Genomic DNA, 13729 nt, shown 5'->3' with positions numbered 1-13729 from the left:
AGTTTTATTTGTTCAGTCACTGTCTGAAAGATACTTATCCCACCAAATAGGGAACATTTCAAACCATTATCAGATTATAGACTAATAAAAAGTATTTTCGTGCAGCAACCACATTGAAATGCAGAGTGAATCCGCTAAAATATCCCAATATTATATGGCAATATAGGCTCATATTTGGCTATATGTTCTTTTAATTTATGGAGACCTATAAGCACCTGTATATCCTATGCTGTGATTTATGCACATTTGTTCAAAATAGCCTGTATGGGCAGGCTGCTCACTTGATGTAGGCAAAAGTTTATTTTATTTTATTCATATTTGTTATTATTAATTAGTTTATTTAAATGCTAATTTTTCCAATAGCTATATAAGCCTTAAAAAATTTTCATAACATGAAAACGTGACTATTTTACGAGGTGGTGATTTCGTATGAGTTCGTACGATTTGAATTGTACAAAAACGTTTTTGAAGAAACTCATTATGATGGTCCACCCCCTAACCCCGAACCTAAACTTATCCACCGCACCACCACTGGGTTTGTATGAATTTGTAAGATCAAGCAAAATGTAAAATAGTTATGAATTGCTGTGAGATTGTGTTGGTATAGCCTATAAAACAGTATTTTGAACATATTCAGCAACACAACTCACTATTGCAGGGGTGTCCAAACTCGGTCCTGGAGGGCCACTGTCCGCAGAGTTTAGCTCCAACCCCAATTAAACACACCTGAACCAGCTAATCAAGGTCTAATTAGGCATACTAGAAACTTTCAGGCAGGTGTGTTGAGGCAAACTCTGCAGGACAGTGGCCCTCCAGGGAATTTGGAGACCCCTGCACTATTGGGATATTACAAATCAATTCTCCTGGAAATATTGAAAGAACGCTCTCAAAAGCATTACAATAACTAAAAAGGATCAAATGCATTTCTATGCACATGGAAATTTCAGCATTCTCACAAACAAAATGGAAAACTAACATAAATTAGATAGCTGGGCTGTAGCACCTCCTGTTAACTCCTAACTCCAGCAAGTTAACTGTGGCTCATAGAAACACTGATGTAGAGGACAAAAAAATGGTTCACATGTATCATTAAGTATTTAAAAAGCAGTGGAATGAGAATAATTCATCATCAGACAATGTGCATTAGAACAACAGCTGCTCCATAAATCCCCTAATAAACAAGCACAAAGAAATTTTTGCAAGTACATATATAGTTTACGTTTCTACCCAGAGCTTTTGACAGATATACTGGCATGGCAATAATGAAAGAGGCTTTCTTTTAAGTAGATTCAATCAATAAATTGATATGTTCCAGAAAACACCATTGTTTACAGCTGTTCGGAGGACAGCTATAAAGATGAGTAAATGAAAAAGGCTTTGGCTTGATTTATGAACCCAGAGGAGCTTATAAAATATACTCAGATCTGTCGGCCTTTACAGTAATTCCAGTTAAGATACATGAGCAAGGACACATGTCATGCTGTTGTTTCTCTGGAGCAGATGTCCTTCAGCACTGATCACACATTCGCTGCTGACATATGAACATGTAAATGGATTTTGCACTGGAGAAAATTCATTTTTATTGTATTTTTTGACTAGGCCTATTTGTCTCTTTAATTGATACGGTCAATGCAAAACAGATTGCTAAAATGAAACCTAATTTTGTAATGTAAAGCTCTTTGAAAAGAATTGAGAGTGAAGATGATACAGAGACAAAGACAGGTTGAAAAGAGAGCATGTTAAGATTGCAGTTCTTATCAGGTCCTCATTAAAACTTTACTTGGGAATCCGAGCTATGAGAATCAGAGCATGCTTTAGATAAACCTGTGGAGATGATGGCAATGCTTGAGTCAGACTTTTTTCTCTTGCTTATAACCAAGATGGCTGAGTGGTTAAGGCGTCGGACTTGTGGTTTAATGAGTTCATTCCCATGTGGGTTTGAAGCCCACTCCTAGTAAGAGCAAGTTTCAAATGGAAAGAAGTGATGCAAGTTGGTAGTAATGTGCTTAATGCTACACGCAGAACCTGATATTGCTGAGTTCAACATGTTCCTGGGTCAACATTTTTGTTGATCCTGGAACAACATTAAAATCAAGTTTACAGATTATGTCAAGTTTAGGCTTAAAATCATGAATTGGTGCTTCTACATCAGTGTTATTCATCTATCATTTCCCTCTGATTTTTGGGATAACTTATGGGTAGGGTTAGGTTTAGGGGTAGGAATAGGGTTAAGACTAAATTTTCAGACTAGAATGTTGTTCCAGGATCAACAAAATATGTTGACCCAGGAACGCATCTAACTCAGCAATATCAGAGTGTGCGTGCTACACTGTTAAAACTAAAGTGTGTGAACTCTTTATTAGCATTTCCAGTTCCATGAAGAACCTTAAACATCCATGGAAACTTTCCATTTTACAAAAGTTTCTTTATAGTGGAATAAAGTTCTTTGGATTATAAAAAAGTTCTTCACATTAAGAAAAAATGGTTCTTTTAAGAACTGTTCACTGAAAGGTTATTTTTGGAACCAATTTTGTTTATTTTTTATATAAGAAACACAAGAAAATGATATTGATTATAACACAAATGATGGAGAATCAATCAATGAATTGGGGAAATGAACTAAGGTTCCATTGTCGATGAGCACTTTAATGAACCATAGTAATATATACTGTATATGTATGTATTTTAAAATCTAATTGTAGTGAAGCAACTTCTGTTCGAAACCTATATAATAACATTAAAAAGCCAAGCAATGATAAAACCATCAGTTTCCACTAACGCTCACTGACATGACCTGACTAACAGCTTAAGGTTTCTTCCTCTTTCCTGTTCAGTTTTAGCACCCCATTCGTCCAGCACTGAGGCAGAGGTGTTTACTGTCTGCTCCAGGTGCTGTTACGAGGGCCAGGCCGGGCCAGGCCCGAGGAGAGCGAGGGGCCACCCTGGATAGCATAAACAAACAGACCCAAGAGAGCCTGCTGTTTTGATAATGTCCATGATTAGCTCAGGTGCTGGGTTATGACCCTGCCAGACCCACAGCCCTGGCGGGGGCTGAGTGTGTTTTCCTTCTTCTCCGACAAGGAAAAGATGCAGCTGCTTTTACTAGGCCGCCTCCACAGTCACAGAATAATTTAAACCAGAATCCTCTGACAAGACAGCCTGAAGTGAAATGAAAATGGTCGTTTTGTTGATTTTAGTCCATGTTTATTAGCTTATAAGCTGACCAAATAAACTTTTAGCAGATTTAAAAATCTTTCTTTTACTAAAAATGTAAAGGTCCAATGTATTGCTAATAAATACCACAAACTGATCTAATGATACAACAAGACAGTTGCTCAAAATCAATAATTTAATATAGCCTGCAGCACCATCCTGATATATCAAAACCCCCTGAAGAAGAATCATACACAACTGAATATAAAGCTTTTAAACATAACTGTCAAGTGTGTGAAATCATTTAAAGGCATTCGACTATTATAAAAAACTGAATCATTACCATAAACATACACATGTTTGGACCAGGATGGCCGAGTGGTTAAGGCGTTGGACTTAAGATCCAATGGACAAATGTCCTCGTGGGTTCGAACCCCACTCCTGGTAGATCATTCTGAATTTTAAATGTGGTTGTGTTACCAACAAACCATTTCTCAAAGTGGTTCTGAAGTACCAGTAAGAAGAACAAAGGCGTTTTTAGTATCTCACAGTAACCAGGATGGCCGAGTGGTTAAGGCGTTGGACTTAAGATCCAATGGACCAATGTCCTTGTGGGTTCGAACCCCACTCCTGGTAGATCATTGTGAATTTTAAATGTGGTTGTGGTACCAACAAACCATTTCTCAAAGTGGTTCTGAAGTACCTGTAAGAAGAACAAAGGCGTTTTTAGTATCTCACAGTAAACAGGATGGCCGAGTGGTTAAGGTATTGGACTTAAGATCCAATGGACGTATGTCCTCGTGGGTTCAAACCCCTCTCCTGGTAGATCATTGTGAATTTTAAATGTGGTTGTGGTACCAACAAACCATTTCTCAAAGTGGTTCTGAAGTACCAGTAAGAAGAACAAAGGCGTTTTTAGTATCGCACAGTAACCAGGATGGCCTAGTGGTTAAGGCGTTGGACTTAAGATCCAATGGACAAATCTTCGTGGGTTCAAACCCCACTCCTGGTAGATCATTGTGAATTTTAAATGTGGTTGTGTTACCAACAAACCATTTCTCAAAGTGGTTCTGAAGTACCAGTAAGAAGAACAAAGGCGTTTTTAGTATCTCACAGTAACCAGGATGGCCGAGTGTTTAAGGCGTTGGACTTAAGATCCAATGGGCAAATGTCCTTGTGGGTTCGAACCCCACTCCTGGTAGGTCATTGTGAATTTTAAATGTGGTTGTGTTACCAACAAACCATTTCTCAAAGTGGTTCTGAAGTACCAGTAAGAAGAACAAAGGCGTTTTTAGCATCTCACAGTAACCAGGATGGCCGAGTGGTTAAGGCGTTGGACTTAAGATCCAATGGACAAATGTCCTCGTGGGTTCGAACCCCACTCTTGGTAGATCATTCTGAATTGTAAATGTGGTTGTGTTACCAACAAACCATTTCTCAAAGTGGTTCTGAAGTACCAGTAAGAAGAACAAAGGCGTTTTTAGTATCTCACAGTAACCAGGATGGCCGAGTGGTTAAGGTGTTGGACTTAAGATCCAATGTACATATGTCCTCGTGGGTTTTAACCCCACTCCTGGTAGATCAGTGTGAATTTTAAATGTGGTTGTGTTACCAACAAACCATTTCTCAAAGTGGTTCTGAAGTACCAGTAAGAAGAACAAAGGCGTTTTTAGTATCTCACAGTAACCAGGATGGCCGAGTGGTTAAGGCGTTGGACTTAAGATCCAATGGACAAATGTCCTCGTGGGTTCAAACCCCACTCCTGGTAGATCAGTGTGAATTTTAAATGTGGTTGTGTTACCAACAAACCATTTCTCAAAGTGGTTCTGAAGTACCAGTAAGAAGAACAAAGGCGTTTTTAGCATCTCACAGTAACCAGGATGGCCGAGTGGTTAAGGCGTTGGACTTAAGATCCAATGGACAAATGTCCTCGAGGGTTCGAACCCCACTCCTGGTAGATCATTCTGAATTTTAAATGTGGTTGTGTTACCAACAAACCATTTCTCAAAGTGGTTCTGAAGTACCAGTAAGAAGAACAAAGGCGTTTTTAGCATCTCACAGTAACCAGGATGGCCGAGTGGTTAAGGCGTTGGACTTAAGATCCAATGGGCAAATGTCCTCGAGGGTTCGAACCCCACTCCTGGTAGATCAGTGTGAATTTTAAATGTGGTTGTGTTACCAACAAACCATTTCTCAAAGTGGTTCTGAAGTACCTGTAAGAAGAACAAAGGCGTTTTTAGTATCTCACAGTAACCAGGATGGCCGAGTGGTTAAGGTGTTGGACTTAAGATCCAATGTACATATGTCCTCGTGGGTTTTAACCCCACTCCTGGTAGATCAGTGTGAATTTTAAATGTGGTTGTGTTACCAACAAACCATTTCTCAAAGTGGTTCTGAAGTACCAGTAAGAAGAACAAAGGCGTTTTTAGTGTCTCACAGTAACCAGGATGGCCGAGTGGTTAAGGCGTTGGACTTAAGATCCAATGGACAAATGTCCTCGTGGGTTCAAACCCCACTCCTGGTAGATCAGTGTGAATTTTAAATGTGGTTGTGTTACCAACAAACCATTTCTCAAAGTGGTTCTGAAGTACCAGTAAGAAGAACAAAGGCGTTTTTAGTATCTCACAGTAACCAGGATGGCCGAGTGGTTAAGGCGTTGGACTTAAGATCCAATGGACAAATGTCCTCGTGGGTTCGAACCCCACTCCTGGTCGATCATTGTGAATTTTAAATGTGGTTGTGTTACCAACAAACCATTTCTCAAAGTGGTTCTGAAGTACCAGTAAGAAGAACAAAGGCGTTTTTAGCATCTCACAGTAACCAGGATGGCCGAGTGTTTAAGGCGTTGGACTTAAGATCCAATGGGCAAATGTCCTCGTGGGTTCGAACCCCACTCCTGGTAGATCATTCTGAATTTTAAATGTGGTTGTGTTACCAACAAACCATTTCTCAAAGTGGTTCTGAAGTACCAGTAAGAAGAACAAAGGCGTTTTTAGCATCTCACAGTAACCAGGATGGCCGAGTGGTTAAGGCGTTGGACTTAAGATCCAATGGACAAATGTCCTCGAGGGTTCGAACCCCACTCCTGGTAGATCATTCTGAATTTTAAATGTGGTTGTGTTACCAACAAACCATTTCTCAAAGTGGTTCTGAAGTACCTGTAAGAAGAACAAAGGCGTTTTTAGTATCTCACAGTAACCAGGATGGCCGAGTGGTTAAGGTGTTGGACTTAAGATCCAATGTACATATGTCCTCGTGGGTTTTAACCCCACTCCTGGTAGATCAGTGTGAATTTTAAATGTGGTTGTGTTACCAACAAACCATTTCTCAAAGTGGTTCTGAAGTACCAGTAAGAAGAACAAAGGCGTTTTTAGTATCTCACAGTAACCAGGATGGACGAGTGGTTAAGGCGTTGGACTTAAGATCCAATGGACAAATGTCCTCGTGGGTTCAAACCCCACTCCTGTAGATCAGTGTGAATTTTAAATGTGGTTGTGTTACCAACAAACCATTTCTCAAAGTGGTTCTGAAGTACCAGTAAGAAGAACAAAGGCGTTTTTAGTATCTCACAGTAACCAGGATGGCCGAGTGGTTAAGGCGTTGGACTTAAGATCCAATGGACAAATGTCCTCGTGGGTTCGAACCCCACTCCTGGTAGATCATTGTGAATTTTAAATGTGGTTGTGTTACCAACAAACCATTTCTCAAAGTGGTTCTGAAGTACCAGTAAGAAGAACAAAGGCGTTTTTAGTATCTCACAGTAACCAGGATGGCCGAGTGTTTAAGGCGTTGGACTTAAGATCCAATGGGCAAATGTCCTCGTGGGTTCGAACCCCACTCCTGGTAGATCTTTGTGAATTTTAAATGTGGTTGTGTTACAAACAAACCATTTCTCAAAGTGGTTCTGAAGTACCAGTAAGAAGAACAAAGGCGTTTTTAGCATCTCACAGTAACCAGGATGGCCGAGTGGTTAAGGCGTTGGACTTAAGATCCAATGGACAAATGTCCTTGTGGGTTCGAACCCCACTCCTGGTAGATCATTCTGAATTTTAAATGTGGTTGTGTTACCAACAAACCATTTCTCAAAGTGGTTCTGAAGTACCTGTAAGAAGAACAAAGGCGTTTTTAGCATCTCACAGTAACCAGGATGGCCGAGTGGTTAAGGTGTTGGACTTAAGATCCAATGTACATATGTCCTCGTGGGTTTTAACCCCACTCCTGGTAGATCAGTGTGAATTTTAAATGTGGTTGTGTTACCAACAAACCATTTCTCAAAGTGGTTCTGAAGTACCAGTAAGAAGAACAAAGGTGTTTTTAGTATCTCACAGTAACCAGGATGGCCGAGTGGTTGAGGCGTTGGACTTAAGATCCAATGGACAAATGTCCTCGTGGGTTCAACCCCCACTCCTGGTAGATCAGTGTGAATTTTAAATGTGGTTGTGTTACCAACAAACCATTTCTCAAAGTGGTTCTGAAGTACCAGTAAGAAGAACAAAGGCGTTTTTAGTATCACACAGTAACCAGGATGGCTGAGTGGTTAAGGCGTTGGAGTTAAGATCCAATGGACAAATGTCCTCGTGGGTTCGATCCCCATTTCTGGTAGATCGTTGTGAATTTTAAATGTGGTTGTGTTACCAACAAACCATTTCTCAAAGTGGTTCTGAAGTACCTGTAAGAAGAACAAAGGCGTTTTTAGCTTCTCACAGTAACCAGGATGGCCGAGTGGTTAAGGTGTTGGACTTAAGATCCAATGTACATATGTCCTCGTGGGTTTTAACCCCACTCCTGGTAGATCAGTGTGAATTTTAAATGTGGTTGTGTTACCAACAAACCATTTCTCAAAGTGGTTCTGAAGTACCAGTAAGAAGAACAAAGGCGTTTTTAGTATCTCACAGTAACCAGGATGGCCGAGTGGTTAAGGCGTTGGACTTAAGATCCAATGGACAAATGTCCTCGTGGGTTCAAACCCCACTCCTGGTAGATCAGTGTGAATTTTAAATGTGGTTGTGTTACCAACAAACCATTTCTCAAAGTGGTTCTGAAGTACCAGTAAGAAGAACAAAGGCGTTTTTAGCATCTCACAGTAACCAGGATGGCCGAGTGTTTAAGGCGTTGGACTTAAGATCCAATGGGCAAATGTCCTCGTGGGTTCGAACCCCACTCCTGGTAGATCATTCTGAATTTTAAATGTGGTTGTGTTACCAACAAACCATTTCTCAAAGTGGTTCTGAAGTACCAGTAAGAAGAACAAAGGCGTTTTTAGCATCTCACAGTAACCAGGATGGCCGAGTGGTTAAGGCGTTGGACTTAAGATCCAATGGACAAATGTCCTCGAGGGTTCGAACCCCACTCCTGGTAGATCATTCTGAATTTTAAATGTGGTTGTGTTACCAACAAACCATTTCTCAAAGTGGTTCTGAAGTACCTGTAAGAAGAACAAAGGCGTTTTTAGTATCTCACAGTAACCAGGATGGCCGAGTGGTTAAGGTGTTGGACTTAAGATCCAATGTACATATGTCCTCGTGGGTTTTAACCCCACTCCTGGTAGATCAGTGTGAATTTTAAATGTGGTTGTGTTACCAACAAACCATTTCTCAAAGTGGTTCTGAAGTACCAGTAAGAAGAACAAAGGCGTTTTTAGTATCTCACAGTAACCAGGATGGACGAGTGGTTAAGGCGTTGGACTTAAGATCCAATGGACAAATGTCCTCGTGGGTTCAAACCCCACTCCTGGTAGATCAGTGTGAATTTTAAATGTGGTTGTGTTACCAACAAACCATTTCTCAAAGTGGTTCTGAAGTACCTGTAAGAAGAACAAAGGCGTTTTTAGCTTCTCACAGTAACCAGGATGGCCGAGTGGTTAAGGTGTTGGACTTAAGATCCAATGTACATATGTCCTCGTGGGTTTTAACCCCACTCCTGGTAGATCAGTGTGAATTTTAAATGTGGTTGTGTTACCAACAAACCATTTCTCAAAGTGGTTCTGAAGTACCAGTAAGAAGAACAAAGGCGTTTTTAGTATCTCACAGTAACCAGGATGGCCGAGTGGTTAAGGCGTTGGACTTAAGATCCAATGGACAAATGTCCTCGTGGGTTCGAACCCCACTCCTGGTAGATCATTCTGAATTTTAAATGTGGTTGTGTTACCAACAAACCATTTCTCAAAGTGGTTCTGAAGTACCTGTAAGAAGAACAAAGGCGTTTTTAGTATCTCACAGTAACCAGGATGGCCGAGTGGTTAAGGTGTTGGACTTAAGATCCAATGTACATATGTCCTCGTGGGTTTTAACCCCACTCCTGGTAGATCAGTGTGAATTTTAAATGTGGTTGTGTTACCAACAAACCATTTCTCAAAGTGGTTCTGAAGTACCAGTAAGAAGAACAAAGGCGTTTTTAGTATCTCACAGTAACCAGGATGGCCGAGTGGTTAAGGCGTTGGACTTAAGATCCAATGGACAAATGTTCTCGTGGGTTCAAACCCCACTCCTGGTAGATCAGTGTGAATTTTAAATGTGGTTGTGTTACCAACAAACCATTTCTCAAAGTGGTTCTGAAGTACCAGTAAGAACTACAAAGGCGTTTTTAGTATCACACAGTAACCAGGATGGCTGAGTGGTTAAGGCGTTGGACTTAAGATCCAATGGACAAATGTCCTCGTGGCTTCGATCCCCATTTCTGGTAGATCGTTGTGAATTTTAAATGTGGTTGTGTTACCAACAAACCATTTCTCAAAGTGGTTCTGAAGTACCAGTAAGAAGAACAAAGGCGTTTTTAGCCTCTCACAGTAACCAGGATGGCCGAGTGGTTAAGGTGTTGGACTTAAGATCCAATGGACAAATGTCCTCGTGGGTTCGAACCCCACTCCTGGTAGATCAGTGTGAATTTTAAATGTGGTTGTGTTACCAACAAACCATTTCTCAAAGTGGTTCTGAAGTACCTGTAAGAAGAACAAAGGCATTTTTAGCATCTCACATTAACCAGGATGACCGAGTGGTTAAGGTGTTGGACTTAAGATCCAATGGACAAATGTCCTCGTGGGTTTGAACCCCACTTCTGGTAAGTTTGGTTGATTGTTTCCATGTTTATTAATACCTTTGAATTAAAAAAAAAAAAGGGTTTTGAATCCCACTCATGGCAAAATCCTGTGGATTTTAAAGGGAATTTAATGATATTATAAAAGTTAAAGTATACAAAGATTTGACAGAATGTAGTGACTGACCAATCATTTATGACTCTCTGGAATACTTTGTTCTGATTGGTCAATTGTTTCATTCTAAGGTCAAAACTTTGTATAGTGACTGCCAAGTGGTATAAGTGACAATTGAATCAGATACTCTGCTACCCACTTTTTTCGTAAACGTAAAAGTCAGACTCATATTCTTTACATTTCTGGTCTCCGGTGTTTCTAGTCAAATTAACTTATTTTCCGAGCTGATAATTTAACGTTAAACCTATGAAAATGGCTTTAAAAAACACATGGCTCCATAATGCCATCACTTTACAGTCTTTTGTCAGTGCCTAACCCTTCAAAGTTTAATGAGTGCATAGATGACATGAAGCTGCCCAAAGTTAGCTACATTGAAAACAGAGCTTACAAACAGCTCTCGATTGGGTAAAGTTCAGGGTTTCATCCTCAAAATGATAAGAGTGCACTTATACCTTTTAGAGGGAGTATTTTAACATAAGTACTGCAAGCCATGCTCATTTTCTCTTGTCAGTCTATGTCAAGGCATATGGTGCCATATACAGACATTCTTTTCAGATTTACTTTCCAGGAATTTCTTAAGTTTATTGCTTTGTTTGTGACAGCCAACAACAGCACAACTTAACCCTGCACTCATTTTAATTTGTAGTAATGTTCATATTCTCTCAAGTCTAGTAGATAGTCTCTCAATTCACTCTTCTCTTTCTCCTCACATAATACAATTATTTAAAAATTCAAATCAGTATATTTGATATTCATAAATTAAATACTACAGAGTTTACATGATCCTTTACTTGTTCTAAGCACATTCAATAGTATTTTTCTTTCATCAAAAATACTGTTTTAGATATCTTTAAAAAGAAATAAACATCTAGTCAGAGAAAAAAAAATTCAACTGGTACATAAATAACTCTTGACATTTGATGAAAGAATGAATCAATATACACAAAAACCACCCAGATCGCAGGAATCAGATGAGGGGCGAGTTCAGCTGGAGGGAATGTAATATGTACCCAACACCCTCTCTTACTGAAAAGAGAAAGAAAGAAAGAATGGACGGCGAGCTTGGAGTTTGTGTTGTACTCATGGACCAGCTGTGTAAATCTCTCACTGTCCTTCTCAGGGGGAGTGCAGACTCATTTTTAGAAACACTGGTATTCCAGTAACTTAAGAGCACTCTTCAGGCATGTAACTGTGTAGAGAGATCAAGAAACAAAGACTGCTGTAGAGCTCCGTACAAATCCCCGTTCAACACAGACTGAAGCTCTCAGGTGGCCTGAAATAGGTAAAGAGGTTGTTAAGGAAACGAGGAGGCTGCGCATATAAATAGCTTGAGTTATTGAGTCTCCAATAAACCAGTTCACTTTGGTCTGTCTAACTCATCTTCCTCCATCCCTGTGTCATTTATCGGAAAAGAACCAGTGTGTTATATTGATTTGAAGCACCCTGCGGTAAGCGAACCCTTCCCCCGTGACCTGTTAGGTATGAAGGACAAAAGAAAAGAAAAAAATAACAGATATAAATTAAGCCCATGCTGGGAATCACTCGTCTACAATATCAAGAAATCATTCGCACCAAAAAGCCACCACAATTACCCAAAGAGAGCTCTCAGAAAAGATAATGACTATGTGCTCTTCAAAGGCAACTATCTGGCCCCCCCCCCTTTTGCTGAGATCCAGCAGGGTTTAGGAGATGGAAAGGGTGAAACCCCCAGCCAAGAGTGCTGCCCCTGCTGATGGAGAAGCCATGGAAAAGCAGGAACAATTGAACACTCATTATCATGGCAAAGGTCTGCTCATTACAAGGGATCATTAGAGCTGCTCTCAGATGAAAGGGCCGCTTGGACTCCACATGAGGAGGTGTCCACTATTTTTAAAAAGAGTGCTAGAAATAAGAAACAGGATAAATCCCCTCACCCTCAATCCAAATTGACATGTCTGGTCTGACAATAGATGCAACACACCATCAATAAACCTAGAATAAAAGCAGGACTGTTCAGAAGCTTTTTTGTGGCCATGACTTTTAATTGTCTGTCTAAAAAATACCTACCTTGATTAATATTTATTAGAGTAAAAAGTGTGCAAACTAGCTCTGATTTGTCTTATTTGCCAGTCCATCAGTCCCATCAGGAGAAACGCCAACTATGTCAGAAAAATCAGAAAGAAATATTGTGATTTTGTTTCTTATTTTTCAACACCACGAATAAGTTGCCACGTGGAATTACACACAGCTAAATTTATGGTAAAAATGGTTAGTAGATGAATGAAGGTAAATCGCTTATATCTCTTGTTTTCAGTCAAAACTGATCAGTCTATTGTTCTTATTGCAGTTTTAACTACGTAATAAGTGGAAAATCCCCTTTGTATTTGCTAAAAGCCAATTTTTACTCTCATCTTGAGTGTTGATTTTGGACCCTGCATGTACACACAGACCACCACCACCACCACCACCATAACCACCAAAACACAGTGGTGATCTCCTTCCCCCAGAGCTGCAAAGTCATTATCAGCTGTCCAGGTCTTACTTATGAGCTTCAATCTCCCAGGAGACAGTGGGATAAGTGTGCTGGTCAGTGGGGGAGGTGAGGGCCGGTGGGGTCCTGCTCCTAAACGAGGGCCAGAGGAGGAACAGAAGGATTCAGAATGATGAAGGAGTCTTTGAAGAGCTGGAGATGGAGGGATGATGGCTCTTTGAGGTCTGCTTGAGCACTGAGGGGCTTTTGTGTCAAAACCTCCTGCAAGAACAGTTCACGTTACTGCAGGACAATGGCTGGTTAAACTGCGCACAGAAAGGGGTTAATCCACAAAGAATAGGCCAGTGGCCGGTAAAGCTAGTGACACAGGGCCTGAAGAAAAGCATTAGTCAATAAAGCACTAATTAAAGCATTTGCTTGGTGAGCCGTACAGAACGCGATCAAAGCAGAACGCGGTTGTGTCACAAATAGGGAGGATGCTTAAAGGGACACGTTCACTCGGCATTAAGGACGGATATGAACACACACTGAGCAGCTGCACAATCTGTTTAGAAACATAGATCCAGTTTTAACTTCTGCATTAAATTAGCAAACATAACTTAATCACATATAGTGACCAGGATCATTAATATCAATGAGAATTTTAAATGGAATATAGTAATGCGGCCGTATGTGGTTGTGTTACTAACAGACTGGTTTCTCAAAGTGGTTTAGAAGTACCTGTAAGAAGAACAAAGGTGTCTTTAGCTTTGCAAAGCGACCAGGATGGCCGAGTGGTTAAGGTGTTGGACTTAAGATCCAATGGACAAATGTCCTTGTGGGTTCGAACCCCACTCCTGGTAAAGCAACGTGCATTTTAAAAGGAATATAGTAATGTGGCTGTATATGGTTGTGTTACC

General features: G+C 40.3%; 6 non-coding genes across 6 annotated transcripts; all 6 read left to right on the top strand.

Moving 5' to 3' along the window:
- Positions 1 to 3517: 3517 nt before the first annotated feature.
- Positions 3518 to 3600, top strand: trnal-uaa. The gene has a single exon. It is a non-coding gene; the product is annotated as a tRNA-Leu (tRNA).
- Positions 3601 to 4838: 1238 nt separating this feature from the next.
- trnal-uaa lies at positions 4839 to 4921 on the top strand. Its single transcript has one exon. It is a non-coding gene; the product is annotated as a tRNA-Leu (tRNA).
- Positions 4922 to 5594: 673 nt separating this feature from the next.
- trnal-uaa lies at positions 5595 to 5677 on the top strand. Its single transcript has one exon. It is a non-coding gene; the product is annotated as a tRNA-Leu (tRNA).
- Positions 5678 to 6727: 1050 nt separating this feature from the next.
- trnal-uaa lies at positions 6728 to 6810 on the top strand. The gene has a single exon. It is a non-coding gene; the product is annotated as a tRNA-Leu (tRNA).
- A 1240-nt stretch (positions 6811 to 8050) lies between these two features.
- trnal-uaa lies at positions 8051 to 8133 on the top strand. Its single transcript has one exon. It is a non-coding gene; the product is annotated as a tRNA-Leu (tRNA).
- A 1051-nt stretch (positions 8134 to 9184) lies between these two features.
- trnal-uaa lies at positions 9185 to 9267 on the top strand. Its single transcript has one exon. It is a non-coding gene; the product is annotated as a tRNA-Leu (tRNA).
- Positions 9268 to 13729: the final 4462 nt, after the last annotated feature.

This window comes from Megalobrama amblycephala, linkage group LG5, assembly GCF_018812025.1.
Source record: "Megalobrama amblycephala isolate DHTTF-2021 linkage group LG5, ASM1881202v1, whole genome shotgun sequence".
Lineage (NCBI taxonomy): Eukaryota > Metazoa > Chordata > Actinopteri > Cypriniformes > Xenocyprididae > Megalobrama > Megalobrama amblycephala.
Note: the sequence above shows the minus strand (reverse complement) of the source record. Positions and strands in the feature narration are given on the sequence as shown.